Source organism: Balearica regulorum, chromosome 2, assembly GCF_011004875.1.
Source record: "Balearica regulorum gibbericeps isolate bBalReg1 chromosome 2, bBalReg1.pri, whole genome shotgun sequence".
In the NCBI taxonomy this organism is placed as follows: domain Eukaryota; kingdom Metazoa; phylum Chordata; class Aves; order Gruiformes; family Gruidae; genus Balearica; species Balearica regulorum.
Genome location: NC_046185.1, coordinates 31970070 through 31989116, shown reverse-complemented (window position 1 = coordinate 31989116; position 19047 = coordinate 31970070). Strand labels below are relative to the sequence as shown.

General features: G+C 39.2%; 1 long non-coding RNA gene across 2 annotated transcripts; it reads left to right on the top strand.

Annotated features, from left to right (window-relative positions):
- The first annotated feature begins 1438 nt into the window (after positions 1-1438).
- On the top strand, positions 1439-7741 carry LOC142600339 (uncharacterized). 2 transcript variants are annotated; one of them, XR_012833776.1, is made up of 5 exons: positions 1439-1629; positions 3615-3837; positions 4272-4348; positions 4447-4645; positions 7435-7741. It is a non-coding gene; the product is annotated as an uncharacterized LOC142600339 (long non-coding RNA). The 2 variants fall into 2 exon arrangements; XR_012833777.1 differs by lacking the exon at positions 3615-3837.
- The last annotated feature ends 11306 nt before the right edge of the window (positions 7742-19047 follow it).

Below are 19047 nucleotides of genomic sequence, written 5' to 3'. Positions count from 1 at the left end.
CTAAAAAGCCTGCAAAGCTAGTAGTTAAAAAGTCTAGGAAGGAGGGGTAAGTCTGCTTCTAGCCAAAATGGGATGTTCACGTACTACTGAAAAATACAGAAGTTAAAGTTTGGTGGATCAGTGATCTGCAGAGTCAGATCAAGACATTTGGAGCTATGCCATAAGGTTGGTTAAAAACAAGCTTGGTCGTTTAACTTAGTCCTTGGTAGGGTTCCTCCCTGTCTCCGTGTCCATAAGTTTTGTTCTTAAAAACTGGCAAAAAAAAATCAATGAAGTCTCATATCAGAGCAAGACACTGTACTACAGTGACTACAAGGCAAAGCTGAGACAAAGAGTAATGAGAAATTTGTTTGTTGTTTGCCTTGCATTGAAATGAATGTGTTTGAAAACTCTTCTTCCCCTGAAACTGTAAAAGTAAAAAAAAAAAACTGCTGCATCTTGTCATGGTGGTATCATCTGGGGATAAAGCAGGAAAATATAATTCAGGAAGGTGCAAATTCTCTCTCTCTTTTTCTCCTCTCCGAAGATAAAATTACAACATAAATCTTAGCATAATGTTTGCTTATTTTGTTAGCCAAAAAGAGAAATGTAGCTTAGTCTTCAAACCAATATGGCAATTTTTATAACCTAAATATTTTTCTTGGCATCATGAAAAAAGAGTGGGTGGGAGAGGGAGAAAAAAGTTGGCAGTTTAAGTGAATAAACTAGAAAAATAATGCATTCAATTAAGGGGCACCGCAATAATGTTATTGTTCTCTAAGTGGTAATTTTCATTGCTAAAAAGTTACTTTTGGTGCGATGGGTTTCCACTAGGACCTCACAGAAGAAAGATTATAATATTATGATTCTGTAACGCCACATTTGGAGAACAGGTCTCAAAGGTAGTGGCGTAAAACAAGACGATGGCAGCGTTTCAATGGGACATTTTAACAAAAATTGTTTTCTTGCAGCCAAGAGTATTGAAAGCCCAAATTTGAATTTAGTGAATTATTGTAGCTAAAAGAAATGAGGTTAGAGGAACTTACTGATGCAGGCAGAGAAGGAATCATCCTGTATCAAAATTTTCTAAAGTAAGTACATGAGAGCGTGAAATATTTCTAAACCAAATGTGCCTGAGGTAGTCACTTCTTAAAGCTATTCTGAACTGGCTCAAAAAGAGACAAAGCCTGTGCAGGAGTGGAGGGGGGTGGTGGTGTAGGTATTGAATTTTGGGCTAAAATGAAATGCTTTTTCTTTAATGTACAAAAGTAGAAAACATGTTTTTGCATAAAGAGAACTGTAACGGGCTGTCTGCCTGTCTTCAGAAACATCAATTACAGCAGAGATTATTATCTCTTAAAGTGGCATTTAATTAGTGAAATTTAATCTGAAATACCACTAAAACACTTCCTTGCTAATTATATGATTTCAAATCCCTTCCTTTTTATATCCAGAGGAATCGGCTGTAGGATTACCTACTCTAATGATACAAGGCGGACAGCTTTGGGGACCTGCCTGGCGGGAGTGGGGCTATGAAGACAGCCGACTCCTCCAACAGAAGCTACACGGAGTGCCGCTCACTCCAGCGGCGCCTGGTACCTGCGGGATGAAACGCGTGTTCCAGAAGGGACCGTTTGGACAAGCCTGACCGTTAGTAACGATATATGTCGTTGGGTAGCAGGGCAGGGTCTCTTTGCCTGAGCTGTTTTGCCTCTGGCTTAGAGAACGGATTAGTTTAGAGATCCTCTTTACTGGGGATGGATGACCGCGTATGCATGTGTGTGGTGAGGAGGTGTTGCTTGAAGGGAGGAAAATGTGAACAGAAGAAGAGTGATTAAACCACTCATTAAATTTAATAGCCTTGCTATTTATATTGGAGTTGGCTTTGCAGCACTGGGTAGGAATGCATTAGCCAAAGGAACATTTAAATATGACCTCACAAAGCTAGACGGGGGTTTGAAAACTTGGACAGAAATGGTACTGAGCTTATACTTTTTTTTTTTTAAACAAACTACTCCCTCTCTCAGGAATGTCTTTCCAACTTGCAAGTTTAAAGCAGTAGCTTCATTAGCTTTACAATGAGAAAGGCATATCTTGTTCAAACAAAGCTTTGCCTGTCAGGCGTGTTCCTTGGTGTGCACAGGGAGGCTACTTACTCCTTGACTGCCAGGCAAGAGCAGGATGGGAAAGGTGTTGCTAGCTCAGTGCATCAGGGAGACCAGTTTTATAGCATGAGACTGGAAGTGGGAAACCGTAGTCAAAGGTTGCACTTAAAATTCACATGGCCAAAACTTAAAATTCAAGGGCCACATTCCTGTCCTGTGTGTCTTAGCTCATGTTATGGTGTCTAAATATCTGCCTTCTGATTGAAGGGAAGGAATTCACTCCTGTCTGTAATGAAGTTGGTGCAAGGGCTATCACCGAGTTGTGTCAGGCCTTGGTTGATGCGCTGACGTTCATTGCTGTAAAAGAACTAAAGTTCACATAAACAGGTAGCAAAAGTTGTACACAAGGGCTTTATTACATGAATAATTTGACATATTCCGCAGTAGTCAGATACAAGTGCATTTAATTAATGTTCTGTGGACATCATAACAGTCGGAATATTCCATCTGAACAGTCAGTATTTGGCTGAATTCAAGCCAGTGCAATTCATGACATAACCATAAACAGGAAGTTACAGGTCTACAGTGAGGTTAGACTAGATAGCAACAGCATATTTATTGTCACATCAAAGCATTACGAAGTATGAAAGCCCAATATTTCAACTATCTCTAAAATGGGATTTGTACAAACCTGTTGTAGATACCTAAATGTAAGGATTCGTCACATCCATAATGGATCATGACTTTCTCTATTTTTGGGAGTTATTTCAATATTCAAAACTATTTGGGGCAACAAGAAGAAATGTAAACAGCTGATGGTCCTTTGAAAGTCCCTTCTGAGAAAATACATTGTGTGTCACAGGAAAAGTGCATTCTAACTGGTGTGTCTGCTATGGCCAGTTTGACTCAAATTCACATAGCACCAGGTATTGATCCATTTCTGCAGTAAAAAGTTAGAAAATCTTTGTATTAACTCAGAAAAGAGAAAACAAAGTCAAAAGTTTTTTTTTCTTCTTCTTCTTCTTTCTTTAGAGGAACAGCTATTAAATAAAAAAAAAAAAACAAACCAACAACCCACCCAACATTTAAACAGTTACCTTTTATGTACAAAGGAACGAAAAGCTAGCAAAGCGCATAGCCAGTGAACAGTCTTTATTTTTTTTTTTCTTCAGGTTCATGTACCTGAATATATGAGTTTATTTACAGGTAGACAGGTATCCACAGAAGTAATAGTCAGAATACTTCTATTTGGCTAAAAGTTGTATAAAAAAAGACAAAACACTTTTTTCAAATACTTTCCAAATATATATATATATATATATTAAAAGTATTCAGTATTTCCATTAGTGCCAGAGTTGGAAGCTCTCTCTCATTTTAAAAAGTTAACTTTGTGATAGTAAGTGACAGCAAAGGACTGACGGTTGCGGTCAGCGCTTTCATTGGAGGGACTGCAGCTGGAGCTATACTGGGCCCACGGGACAGTTGCAGATTGCAGAGAAATGCAGTGGTGTCTTTCCGTTGCTGTTACAGGCCACATCCTGGTAACGGAGATCTGCCAGCTCCAGAGTGCCTCCCGTGCCACGCTGAGCATCCCTACAGCTACCTCTGCCCAACCCTCTGGGGGACAGGTCCTCCCCTGATACAAATGGTCACAGCTATGGGAGATATGGCAGCTGATAACCGCTGAAGACCTGTCCTCAAGCATTTTTTTTTCAAGTCATTGGGTTCTGTGGATCACTTTATAGGGGCCTTGGTAAGGAATATGTTTTTCTGTCGAGCAACATACAAAAAGCACTGCGTTTTTTTAAAAAAAGGACAGTGTTTAAAAACAAAAAAACCCACAAAACCCTCTGAAGTAGTGGAAATAGTCTTTATGCAAATGGAAAACTAACATGGGCAGGTAGCTCAATAAATGCAAAAACATAATTTCCGTGCTAATTCTTGTAAAGACTATAAAATTAAAGGCCTTAGCCCATCAAATGCGTATTGTAAAAATATTTTTCAATTAAACACAACCTAGATGAGTGCACATCTCTGGATAGATAAGAATACCACTGCCTTCATACTAGTATCAAATATTTGAATAGTTTGCATATAAACAAAATCTTTCTTTCTTGTTGAGTCCAGGCTTGCTTTACTCTAAATCAAGGATATTCTTAATACATCTATTTTTTTTTCTTCCTGTAGGATAAACTGTTAGAAACACAGTTCATTCATTGACCAGACTGGGCTGATGCATGTTACAGCAACAACCCAAAATTTCAGTAAGGATGCTGCATGCAATACCTTTTCCCTTCATTTAATTGCACCAGCTACAAGAACAAGACATCCATTTTTCATCTTTCCTACTCCCTTCCAACAGATGGTACAGTAAAACCAAAGTCTGATCCTTCATCTCTTACACACCCCAGCCCTGAAGTCCAGTCAATGCTTAGGATGAAGGATAGAGTGTTTTGAGCGCTGATGTATCATCTGGTGCAGCAGGTCTCAGCCATGAGACCACAACTCCTAAGGAGCCGTCCATGCCCCTACGTGGTGCAGAGCACGGTGGAGAAGCGGTGGTAAGAATGAAACGGCTGGGAGGGTGGCTGAAAAGGCTCCCCTGAGGGGGGAGGACGTGGCTGCAAGCCCGATTCCAGGGGGTTCCTCCTTGGTATAGCTTGTTCTAGTGTTGCTGCAAACTCCTACTGAACCTGTGTGAGAGAGCAGCTGCTGGTACCGCTCTGCTGCCCGAGCGTGCAAGACGCTGAGGAAACGTGCAAGAGGTGCAGGGGCCAGAGCAGCAGCAGCAGCTCTGGCTGAGCGAGCACAGGTACCATGTCCCTCTGCTTGGCCATGCTGGGCCCAGAAGTCCAAACTGGTCCCCCCAGGGTGTGCCAGGTCGCTGCCTTGGCCACAGCCTCTTGGCCTCGCTGCTCCTGGGGCCCTGCACCTCCGTCCTGCGTTATCGGGTTTTTGGAGAGCAGAAACAAGACAGGAGACAAATATATGCTAAGGAGATGGGAGCACCTTCAGCTCCTGAAGTTTGGGGGTTGCTAACCTAAGGGAAAAGGTTGGAGTTGAATTGATTCAAGATACAGTATGCAGCTGTATGAAAATGCATAGTTCGTACGTATACATTCATTTACGAAGATCAAAGGAAGGTTCCTGGCTATGTAGTTTAATCACCATCTGCTTTCAACAAAAACTCAACCTCACAAAGCTACAGGAGACCAGTTAAGCACACAGCTTGTGAGTTAATGGTAACTGAATGGCATTTCCCAAATAAAGAATGAGCTGCTTTTTCTCCTTGCTTTTTTGAGATAATATTAAGTAGTTTTTAATTCAAAGACTGTTGTTTCTGTAATAACATGGGATTTTGAGAGACTGCAATTCAACTGTGGTCATCTGAGTATTGGCGTATCCTGCTCTGAGGTTTATTAACCAGTTTAAGCCCTGTAAGGCAAACAAGCAAACCAACAGAACTCTGGTTTTAACTATGGTGCATGAGCTAGATTAAAACATGATTCTTTTAAAATGCTGAAATTCTAGTTCAGTAGTGAGTAGTGCTTTTTTGGCAATAGCTGAGCTAGCAGTTAGAAAATTCTGCGAGTTTGCTCACTTTTGCTTTTATTTCAGTTAACACTTTGGAACCTAGCTGCTTCCCATGAGGGAGGTCTATTGTCCTGAACATTCCTGACCATACAAGAGTAATGTACCAGGCAAGATGGGCTTAAAGACAAGAGGAAAACCTTGGTTTAAATGATCTGTTTTAATCTTGTTTTCCATTTGTGCTTTTTCTGAAGAAAAATTGCTTTCTCACTTGTGATACTTACTAAAATACAGTGGTTTGCTACTAGATGTAACTTTAATAAAGATTACTGCTTTTTACTAATCAAGATGTTCTATAAATATTTAATTCAGCAATGAATTGACTTTGTTCATGATATTTCATGTTTCTTCATGTTCTTAATTTTTACTTAGGGAAAATAGTGGTTAATGCACTTATCAGATGACTTAGATTCTTCCTTGCAATTTTTATTCAACCTTATCTATGAAAATTGTACAAAAGCATTTTTGAGGCTAGAAAAAAAATATAATAACCAGACAATCAAGATTCACAAGGAGGAGAGTAAATTTACCACAGCATATTTTGCAATCTAAGTGAAGAAACATTGCCTAAAACTAGTGAACTGATCATTCACTGGGAAATGAAAAAGCAGAAAACATTTTTTTCCATACAAACAATGAATATTAGAAGTGCAAGAGGATGAGATTTGCTCATTCTAAAACCCAGTGACCAGAAACAAACTATTCATTACCTGAAATACTTGAATAACTTGAGAAAAAAATATTCCTTCTCAATTTGTAGAAATAGTTACTCTGTCCAAACCTGGTTTAGTACATTAATAAAACTCAGGAGCTAATGCTTAACAAATTAGTAATTCAGTCTTTCTTTAAAGTTTCAAGTGCAAGCACGTACTTCTTAGAATTTTAACTCAACTATTTTCATAGACTTTTCAGCATTAATATACACATTGCTAATTTCACAACTGGTTTTAAGAAAAAGATTTGAAATGTTTGGAGCATCATGATTTGTACTGAGAATGACTCCCTACATATCTGAAGTCTATTGGAAGTGCTCTTGGTTCAGCAGGCAGAATTGACTCAGATGCAGACATAAGGATTTTAACACTTTTTCCATATAAAGTAACAGCAAAATTCCTAGAGGAATTTTGTAGAGCCCAAATCTGTATGTTTTTGTTATAGCACTAAAACATTTTCAGCAGCAATAGATTGTAAAGGCTTTTTGATGGCCGAGGTCCTCTGAATTCTGGACTTCTACCCAGATGCTGCGGCTACAGGGAGAGAGAGTTTAACAAAGGTCTGCATGGTGATGTTTTGTTGCTCTGTGTTTTTTTATCTTAAGAAAAAGAAAAGAAAAAGCACCTGCTTCTAATAAGAAACAGGTTTTTGCTATGTGCAACTCACTGGCAGTGGAAGTACCTTACCTAAATCTGCTGTGCTGGCCCACAGACTAACCCCAGAGGGCAGAATCAAATCAGATTGCAGAGGAGTATCATCTACATGCAAAAGTCTTCTAAGCTTTCCTTCACGCATACATGAAAATACAGAAACTAGTTGGGCAACAGAACTGTTATTTGTGCTGCCTGAGGACTGCCACCTTGGTAGGCCTGTCACTGCTCTGGCTCCTCAGCCAAACACAAACTGAGCTTTCAGAGACAACTTGTGCTTAGTGCAAAGGTTTTAAGCTTCATTTTTTCACAACTGCAAGACCTGAGCAATGTTGTGCAGCACTTATCTCTGTGGTAGGATGGATATGTAACATTAATCTATGCTTTCTCTTCAGCACAGGTACCACGGTGCTCACCAATGTCAAGCCTATAGCTTGCACACTGGCAGCGCGCTTGCCACGCTCCAGGGACTCGTGTTAGTCCCTGAAAGGACACAACAGCTTTACAGCGTGCAGAAATACCCAGATCCTGCACATCTCTTGTAGGCAAAACAGAAGCTTGATTAAAAATGGCAAGATGATACATTTGCAACTCAAGGTGAGCCTGTACTCGTGCTATTGGAGCAGCTGTCAGCTTTTACCTATGGATGTAGAAATGAAAAAGCAGAATGTCTGAAAGTCTCTTAAAAGGAACTGTGGACTGAGGCGGTTGACAAAGCACTTTTGCAGGGGTTTCATACCATGGTGTCGAGGACTTCAGAGCTGTGTGTGGTCTGTGCACATACGCGCTCATCAGCCTGGAGAGGGGAGCCCAGGAAGGGCTCACTCTGGGAAGGGAACGGGAGCATCGCCATCTCTCTCTCCCCCCTCTTTACTGTTGTGTGCTTTGTTTTCCAGTCTCTGCAGACTTCCACTTTTCTAGGTGTTATTTGGAATAAAGAGCTTGGACAAAGTAAAAGTAAAAAAGGTCTTTATTTTTCAATGTAGTCCACAAGATTTGGAGGGATTCTGTGCTGGGGTAGAGTAGCTGTTCTTTGTTTAAAGCATTGAAACTGGCATCTAAAAAGTCTTAGGCTAAACAACATACAGTAGTATTAGGGCTGTTAGGGCTGTACGTTTAACACCAATCAAGGGGAAGATGAGTTCTTAATTAGCTCATTTAGGAACAAGATGATTGTCTTTAGGATGCTGGTTCCCAAACCTGGAGGGGATGAAGGGAGAAAAAACCAAATGGAAACACCACTGTCCATCTGGAAGGGGGCCTGTAAGAGTTTGGCGAGCTACTGTTCAAAGCAGGAAAATACGTACTCGCATATAGCTTCTGATGGGGTCTTGTTCAGCCCCTCCAGGGACAAGGGGCTTCTCAGACTGCCTCCTCTACAGCATTGCACTAGCGTAGTGAAAAACCTCTCTTTGGTAATGAAGTTAAACTGATTTCAACTCTTCTGTCAGCTCTTTTCATTTTAACCCAACTTATTAAATAGTTTTATACTTTACACTAGATTAGGTGATTTTTTTTTATGACCCATATCAATTAAACTAATGCAGGTTTTGCATATAAGCAAATCCAATGTCTAGAACTTTGTCTCCTGCTTACTCATATTCTATTTTAAACCATGCTATCCATTAATGTATTGAATTTACCAAATGGTAAATCATTTCAGAAGCTATAATATTTCTCAATGTATCATGAAATATGTCTCTGATCTAAATAGTTTATTTGCTGTATTTTATGGAACTTGCATTTTTATAAAACCGTCTTAGTTTTATGGCTAATTTCTAGTTAAAACTAGATTAACAAAACCTGTACTGTTTTGTATATCAGAAATACATGAAGTATTTCAGCAAGTGAAAAAATACATAAAGTGCAATGCAGAGCAAATTGAAACTCAGTAATTTTACACTGAGTGAAAGAGGAAATGCTCTGGTTCTAAAAATAATAATTCAGCAAAAATGTTTTTAGAAAAGAACTTAAATGTACTTTATATTCTCCAAAACACTATTTAATATGAAACAAAGGAAGAACAATGTATGTGGGCAAATATTTCCTTTCTGTGATTGAAGCGAGACAAAAGGATGCACGGCTCTAAATACTGCAGTCTTATGCAAGCAGAGTGTATTAGAAATCCAATATTCATAAAAACTGGGCAACTGGGCTTTTGTTTTCCTACAGCTGCTTAACTTGTGCTAAATTCACCCTCTTCTATGATGGAAATACTTTTCTTATATGAAATGATATATGAGTAGCAGATGACAAGAAAACACGATTGCTTTTCTCAGAGTTTAAAAAAAAACATGATGCAAATTGATGCCGACAGTTACCTTCCTTCAGTTCCCTTACGAACCTTGACCTTCTCCTTGGCATTCCCATCACTATTACCCTGATGCTGTAATAAAGAGGCTGAAAAACTGCACTAGCAAAGCAGCTGAGGATCTTTCCTATCTGCTGCCATGCCTGGATAAGAAGTATACCCTGGTTTTCTGTGGCCCAGAGATCTCATACAGAGACGACATCTCCCCACCCCACAACAAACCTTGCCTGGCCTGAGATTACCCTGAAAAATGTCAGACTGGCTCCAGAGTGCCCCTGAGGTCAGGGGAGGCTCAAGGCCCAGTACAGTTGCTTTTCATGTCCCTTAACTTCTCCAGGATCTGCTTAGCAAAACCACGGCACAGCTGAGACGTAGTCTTAAGCCTCATTGCGTGCAGGATTATTGATCTAACTCTTCTTTTTTCCCCTATAGACTCCATTTCATATCAAAATCAATGCTGTTTTAATGGTATTCCGTTAGCGGAGCTCTCTTGAGCTAGCTGCTGTAAGAGTGTGTGCGAGTCCAGGCCCTTAATGACGGTGAGATAAAGGCAGTATTATCATGCCTGCCACATGAAGAGCAGAGGTACAAACCCAACAAGCCACATACTGATGTAGCCTTCAGGCATTTCATATAGACCTACACTTTCTGAAGTCGTTCAAGCCAGCATAAACTGGGATATTTCTCTCCAGACATGTCTCTGCCAGGGCGAGGAACAGCTCTTTCAGCAGCAGCACAAGGTTATGCCAACTTCACCTGCTGTGGAACTACAGTGTTAGAGTAAATGTAGAGATCTAAATCTAAAATAATATTCCCCAAACCCCATGATGGACAAAGATAATGTCTGGTTCCTTGCAAATGCAGAGGTGGTTGGTGCTGTGTTAGAAACGCCACTGGAAAGTGATGGGGCAATGCCCCCTTTATAAAGTCTACTAATAAAACACTCGCTTAGGAAGTGGAAGAGTTGGGAAAGAGTTGCAAAGACCCTCCTTTACCTGGGGAGTCAAACTCACATTGGCCTGGTGTTAGGGCTCTTTGCTGGGTTCCAGCATGTCTTGGGAAAATGACTTAGTTAAGGTTCCAGGGCTCCGCGAGAGCCCAGACAGGAGCATGCTCCCACCGGCTAGTCAGGATGGCTCTGGGAAGAGGGAAACCACTGCTTCTGATTTCAGCTCTGACAATACTTTTATTCAGTGACCTTTTGCAATATAAAAGCTCTCCAATATTTTTAATTTCTGAAAGAAAGAATATTCTTTGAAAGAGCGTTCTGTACATGGGTTATGAATAAATGCAGATAATCGCCCCCCTCAAGCTGAATGCAACAAATGAAGCACCTGCTGCAGCTGCCAGCACATGGACCATGGTGGCGAGTCCCTTCACAACAGGTTGGCTATCCTGGATCCCATTCTGAGAAACCTCCTTCTCCCCAGGCCTGGTATCAGTAGGATGGATTGCAGGCTGAATGCCATGTGCTTAACACCTCTTAAATCTGTCACTAAGTGACACATCCAAAGTACTGCCCCTTTGGTATTACTAAAAACTGAGCCAACATCTTCCAACAGCCATGCAAATGTGCCTAGGTACATATCCATCCCTCTCACAAAGCCTAACGGCAAAATTCTCTTCTCAAGCACTCAGAAAGGGAGATTCCCAATTTCACACTCCCAGTTACAGTGGAAACGGTCACACGGAGGAAAACCCAAGTGCCTTCATTCCACCACCGTTACCTGTCTGCGCAGTCCTAGTCAATGCACTTATTCATGGGAATAATTGCAACTCTCCTGAGAAAACCTGTAACACTTTGAGGGCTCAGCTAGTTACAATGCAATCTGCATTTTGCTCTTAATTGTGTAACAAGACTTTTTATCAGGCTTGTAATTAAAAAAAAAACCCAACACCACAACAAAAAACTTCTCTAATTGCTTAAGACTAGTTTCCTCCTACTGGGATCCAATTCTGAGGAATTTTATTTCTGGTCTTACGTGTCTGGCTCAAGCCTCTTTAGACTAATGTCTCTCAATCTGACTTTGTCCTCTGGCTCTTTGCTAGAAGCCAGGCAAACAGGGAAACAACCGAACAGCCTTATGTTCAACAGATCTGACTATTTCTGTCTTTCAGTTAATTCTGGACTCTGAGCATAAGACAAAAACAGTAAGAAAGATGGGAAAAGGATGTGTATGTCATCATTTTAACAGCAAAAAAAAAAGGTGTAAGATAGCAAGATATATCATACTGGGCAGCCCGTATCCTGTTGACCCCATGGTGCAGGTGGAGAGAAGAAATACGTGAGTGGAGCTTTTAGTTTGATTGTTCAAACCCTTTTCATAACTGAACAATGAACTCTCAATGTAATCTTTTCCTATATAACCTTCTGCTTGCATGAACTTTCCACTTAAGCTGGAGCAGATCTTGTTGTATGATCTCATTCAAACTGTGCAGTACGATGAAAAAATCTCTCCATTTAAAAAGTTATTTTCAAAAGGATACAATTTCAATCCAAGGATTGGTAATTTAGGAATGTTTTCATAATCAGAATACAAACAAATAAAACCCAATAAAATGCAAGAGACAAAGCAAACACCGAACACCGAAGTAGGCATTTTCATGACATCACGGGAAATTTCAGACTAAACTATGTCTGTAACCGAGGGCAATATATTTTTTCTTTCAGTAATCCAGAATTTGTATAGCTTTGTAAAGGTGTTTTAGGTTACTTCTGCTGTGTAAAACAATATACCACTATTCTATGTGATTAACAATTCTCCCTTTCCTCATTTTGGTTCTTAGGAAATCCCAAATCCTGTTTCATAATGTATAATAAATGGCTATAAAATTATACCAACATTATCATTTCAGAGAGGTAATAAGATCCCAGTGCTATAAAAGTCAGTTTTAAAAGAGTGCACATTTCGCAGCGATGTACAAACACACACCACTTGTTTCCATAATTTAGCCCTTTGTAAGTATTGCACCTCATTAGTAAGGCTACTGTCTATTTTAACACTAAAAATTACACATAGACAACATCAATTGTGGCTTAAAAGCACAGCATTCCTGAAGTTTTTAGGTAAACTTATTAATTTCCTTGCATACCCAGAGCTCCTATGCCTCTGGTTGCCTGGAGGAGTGTTGAGCGTACAGGGAATACAGATGGAACTCTATAAATTTATATAATGTGACCTGTTTAACATGCTTTTTTTTTTTTTATGTGCTCAAATAAGCTCCTTTGAGCTTGATGGCAAATAGAGCCCTTTTACAAATCTAAGCAATGCTTTCACATGCCAAAATGTACAGTTGAACTTGTCTTCTCACTTTCCCTTTGCAATGTAAAAAAAAATTTTAAAAAAGCATTTTTTAACTTTGTCTGGTCTTCTAAATACAACACAAATTGCATAAAATCAGGAAAAGTTAGATTGTCTTACAAAGCACATATTTCAAACAAAGCTGTAAGAGTATCTGCTCTTGCCAAGGCCTGATTTCAGAAGCGGGTAAAAATGTGTGCCTAACTTCAGAAACACAGAGAGTTTCATCAACAAACTCCATGAGTGAAGTTCAACACCTACTTCAGTGCTCTCATCAATCTGAGCCTACATCCTATTGTTGGACTACCAGTAGTTCTACCTCTGCGCAGCCAGACCTGCTCATTTATAGATTACGTGCACGCCTTCTCTGAAAGAATTGTTGGCAGCACTGTAAGAATTAATTACTACAGTTAAATACTGATACTAAAAATTCGGATGCCAGGTGCTATTTACATTTTTAGGTTCTAATACTGAAGATTCTGATTTCTATTCATTTCAGCATAAATACCTGGGAATTTGCAGAATGGAGTCCCTGGACACAGGAAAAAGAGTTGATAGGAAAAATTATTACGGACCGAAAATAATTTCTTTGCATATAAATAAAGCAAAATGTGAGAATTTGCACATGTATTCCTTCAAAATACTAGTTAACATCATTCAATAAAACCTTGGGTTTACCGAAGCTGATACGCTGCAGATATGAACAAAAAAATGTGGTGACACATTTTCTTTTAATTTCATGTAGAATTAGCACTTTGCAAAGTGGAGTACTCAACACCTCCAGGATATCACACTAATGTATTATTTTTTTGCTTGCTGAAGTAATTTGGTAAGAAGTAATCCAATTATAGACAAAGTACGCTTTGACCAAGCAGCTATATATACAAGAAGCCTTTATATTTACAGTAGATCCTCAAAAGATTTCTACAAATGTATAGATTTATATTACAATTAAGTCACGGTTTAAGCTCATTTTCTATATATCATCTAACTTTTTTTTCTATTTGGAACTTCATAAGCTATAGCATTAAGACAGACCATGTTTGCTAATTAGTGCTTCCTTCTAATTTTAATAATTCAAGTAGTGACATATTGCTTTTTAAATTTTGCCTAAATAGAAAAAAAAAAAATCAATTTCTTAGCCATCTTCCATTCAAATAAACCTACATCCTGCCTTTACAGCCCTCTTACATTCCCTGAGGAAATCTGTATTAACTATCTTTCCCCCCCCCCCCCCCCCCCATCTTCCCAAGACAGTTTTTTACAAACATTTTAGTAGCTTTTGTTTATCTGACCATTACACAGCATATACTAATTGCTGCAGGGTATAACATACTAAGGACTCCAAAGCCAAACCTGAATTTTTTAAAAGGATTGGCAAATGTTTGTAAACACTAACATGCAAACATTTTAAAATGTTCAAGTCTGTCTTTAGCATTGAATTATATCAAGAATTTGGATTTAATCTTGCAACTCTACCTCGTTAGTATAATATTGTGTATATGCCCAAGTAACAGGCAAGCTGAAACAGCACCTCTATTGCTAAATTCACTTCCCTCAAGGGTATATTAGAGATCTCACACTCAGAGTCAGACACGGAAAGAAAAACATTCTTGGTGTTAAGATGCGTTAAAAAAAAAAGCAGAGGGCTGGCTTGTTACTAACATCCATTCCCTTTCATTTCATCACCTGACTGGCCACATGAACTCTTGCTGTAAGTATGAGCAAGCATAGGAGCAAACCGTATTTTATTTTGCTTGCTGCCATCAGAAACAGACTGACTTCTGTTTGCAGCGTCTTTCTGGATTGCTATTAAAAATGGTCTGCGTGAAGCACAAAGAACTTGAGTGTTTTTCATATTGAGGAATAAACTCAAAAAGTTCCAAGGGGGAGATGATACACATCTTCTTTAACCTTGCATTTGGATAGAAGTGAGAGCATGGTCAATGCGAAAGCACTGTAGTCTAAGATGGAAAAAACAGTTCAAGTGGGCACTGTCAATGATAAGTGTACTTTGGCTTTTTTTCAATCTTGAAGCTTTTCAAGCTCCACATAGTTGCAGACAAAGATGTTTACGCCTAGCAGATACAGATTGTATTTAAACCCTCAGCTTGACTAATTTTTGCTCATGACTTACTATATAACTATTTTGCTAAAGGTGCCGTAAAACTCTCCTGAGCTTATACTAGAACAAAATCTACACTATGATGCTTTGCAACAGCTCATTTATCTACCAGAAAAATCCTGTCAAATGCAGGTTAAATCCCATACTCCATACAGGTCTCAGTTCCAGCGCTACCACCTTACAGGAAGATTCAATAAAGAGTAAATATAAGACCAAGATGAGGCTTTACAAATGTTTCCTTATCAAAATATTTCTAAGACAAGATGCAGCACAACTTTCTCCAACAGATGACTGAAGTTTGAACCAACAGAAACAAGTCTCACTGGTAACCTTACGTCTCTGCACATGGCGAGCAAGCTTCTAATTTCATGCCCTGTTTCTGAGATGGCGTTTCAACATGTTTACAGGCAGGGGAAGAAACAAACCGCTTTGTGTTGCCACACTTACAGCAATTGCCCTGAATTCTTGGCAGGGCCACTCTAGCTGGTCCCAGACCATAGCAAGAAACAGAAAACCATCCCTACTCACTCGATCAGAATGAATGAAGAAAAAAAAAAAAAGTCAGTGACGAGGACATCTGGGATATTGCATGGAGCTGGAATCCATTCTTACATGCAGGTTCTACAGGAACTTTTGGCTAGAGCTTTGCCTCCTGTTGTGTTGCCTACCTACTCATTACCTTAAAAAAATGAAGGGGAGAAGAAATAAAGAAAGTGATGTTGTGATAGCAAACAGGTGCAAGGAATCTGCAGATCGTTAGATAGTTAACGTTCATACCAGGCTAATGAGTTGGAAAAAGTAATTCAACAGATAGGCATTCAGCTCAGCCTAGTCACACAAGCAGGGCTTACAGGTCTGGCTTACATGACAACAGATACCTGCTAGGTGACAACTGGTATTGGTTAGAAGTAAGTGTAAACCTGCAAATCGGAATGGAAGAGTTTTTGCTCACTTTGCATCTTGTGTATCCTGTGACATTTGTGCAAGGCACTAGAGAATCAGGCACATTGTTTCGGGAGGAAACCATTTTATGACTAAGATGATCTGAGTCTGTAATGTCCAATAGCTTTACGTAGGAGCAGTTGGAGCACAGTCACATTTTTTTAAATTGCCATTAAAATTTCCCACTTCTAAAATTATCTCCTTTTCCAGATCTTTTGAGGGAAGTGGAAATAGCTTTTTTATAGCAACAAAACTCCTGAAGAAAAATATTTGGGATCTACACAGTTGATCTCCACTCCAATACCGATGCTGGCAATTGCCCTTACCAGCATCAGTACTAATAAGTGGTTAAACCCAATAAAATAGATCTGGTTTTGTATCTCAGGGGGAAGTTCTGGCTCTTGACATAAATGAACCCAAGTCCAAATCCCTGTAGCGCACAGAGACTGCGAGATGCATTCAGGCCGTTCTTTCTGACTTCTCTGGGAGGTCAGAGACAATGACCTGCCTCCCACAGAGAAACCGAAAATAGGGGAAACGGCATGTACCGATGATGATAAATGACCACAGCATTCAGGCTATGTCTTCCTTGGGAAAATAAAGAAATCTGACTCTTTCGGAGAGGCCGGCGCATAAGTGTAAGATGAATCGGATGTGAGGAGGACAGCGATGCAGCTTAAAGCAACACAGAGGCAAGAGACTGAAAAACAGAAGAGGTTATTCCGGATTATGCTTGGTACTGCCAGCATGGGGAAGGCTTTGCTGACATTTCTGTTCTTGCTGGGCCTGTCAGGAGAGTGAAGGGGATCTCGACGGGTGCTGAAGTGCTCATGTGACATGAAGTAATCTGAGTTCAAAACACGAAGTGACTGGTGAAGGCTTCATGCAGGTCCAGATGGCCATGTCGTCTCGCTATCGCTGGCCATGGTTGAGACATGGTAACTCGAGGGGTGCCTGCTTTTGAATCAAAATGCCACAGCCAGAAGATGCAAAACTGATTTAATATAAACTGCTGATTAAAGGTTGTGTAAAAATACTGGTAATTTAGCTTCGTCCTGGCAGGATTTATCAAGTGTCTTCTGTCCTCTGTTATGTTAACACCAACTTTCTACTCTGTTTTGATGATTTGTGGGTTTTGTGCCTATATCCATATCAATATCCATATCAGATTTGTACCAGAGGGCAATCTGGTCTGGCGACAAAACCATTCTTCCGTGCAGTAATTTATAAAGAATAATCTTATTACAATAATTCGTAAAGTGCCCTCGGGAAAGGTGCTCACAATGCCATGACATTATAGAAACAATATACAATCTGACACATTATTTTCAAAAAAATCCTCCAAAGCAAAAAGGGAAAATATAAAAGGAGGGGAACAACAAATATATAGGCAAATACTGGCAGTCTAACAATAGTCAAATTAATTATGGAACACTTTATAATTAGTCCTGGAGTGCTTGTAAAAATGGGGGGGCAAATTAGCAGGAGTATCTTGGAAAAGTCCCAAATTTTCTAAGTTCTACCAAAGTAAATACATCATCAGCAAGCTGAGGATGAAATGGCTGTAAATTACTACGAGGTATTTTACAAAGCAATTTGAAAAAATACAACATCCAAAGAAAACCCATGACCCACATTTTACTAAGAGGAAAGAAGAGAATACAGTGGCTATGTATAGCCACTGAACTTTAGTGTCTCCGTTTTTATGTTTATAGAGAAAACAATCTTTCTCCTCCCTGTTGATCTCAGATTTATATATATATAAAACTGTATGATATGTAGGTTTTGATATATATATAAATACTTATATACACAGGTGGTATATATTTCAGGGTCTTACTAGATTTCAGTCTTTTTTTTTTTAAATGACTTAGAGAACACAATTGAGCAAAAAATCAAGTAATTGCGTGCATGCAAGCATATCTTGCCACTTGTGCATGTAAATTACACAATTTGTAAACAACTGCAGAAATAGCATGCTCAAATTAGACATCTGATTGCCCAATTAACTTGTTCAAAGAAAATCAGATGATAATCTTCGGTAGCTCCTATTACAAACGTTACTTCTCAGTACTACTTTACTGAATTCATAGTGTATATTCTAAACAACTGCGTTGTTATTTCGTGCTTTTACATAGGCATAAGCAGCAATGCACGCTTAATAAAGCTGTCGAGTGAACTTTGTACCAGATTTTAGAATGCTGTTTAGATACTTAGAGTCCGCTTATTTCAGTGAGAATTAGCCAGTTTAGACAATTTAAAAAAAAAAAAAAAAAAGAGGAAAACATCTGGTCTAATTTCAAACGGTATGGAAAAAAACCAGAACAGGAATCTGTGGGCCACCACACCTCTATTAATAGACAAAATTTTGCTTCTGTCTTTGATTATTTTTTAAGGTGTCTTGTTTTCTTTAACAGGCAAGTATTGTTTAACCATATACATTCATATCCTAGGAAATCCTTACTTTATTTTTGCATTGAAATAATTGTTAATTAATGGTAATTCAATACAAGTTGAGACAGAACACCAGCTTGCCACATTCCAGTGTATACTTTCTAATGGACAGAGAAACTCAAGTACCCAAATCTATCCAAGTACTACAAGCAGAGGAACTTGTTAATTCATATATCAAAATGAGATAAGAAATGGACTTTTACCATGAATACGTTGCTCCTTTGCTGTCTTACTTCTTTTTCTGAGATGATGTCATGGAAAGGGGGTATTTTCTTTTCTCTATCAATTTTTTGCATCTAATAAATCTTAGCAAGTTTAATAGGGAAAAAAAAAGCTGAGCAAACCATTATCTTAACAACAACCTCTCAAATAAGAGAAAAGGAAGCAAGAGCAGAACTGCTGGGCTGGATCGTGTCCCTGAATATGTATTACATATAATCCGAGTGGCTGCATTTACCAGTTCTTCATAGGCCTCCTGCAGCAACAGACATGCTGGTCCAACTGTTCATCCTCTCTCAGAAATGGGAGAGTGGTAAGAAAAGCTACCGGACCCCCATTATATTCTTACAGGTTTCAATCAAGCATCACTAGATTTCTTCCCTCAACTTCTGGTTGTGACAGTATCTGCTGGTGACTTTCCGTTGCTGCTTTTCTTCCTCTAGAGGATCAAAATCCAATTTGGTACTTAAATTACTTTGTTCCACTCCACTGGTCTGTGCCTGGTTTAAAAATCTTCCAGGAGCACTGCTTGTCCTTCTTGCAAATTCAGACTTTGCTTTTCTCCTATAAACAAACAAATGAAAATCCCAACTCCTCCCCACACCCCCTTTCCAAAAATATAATATAATCATGATCATTCATATCAGGAGAATTA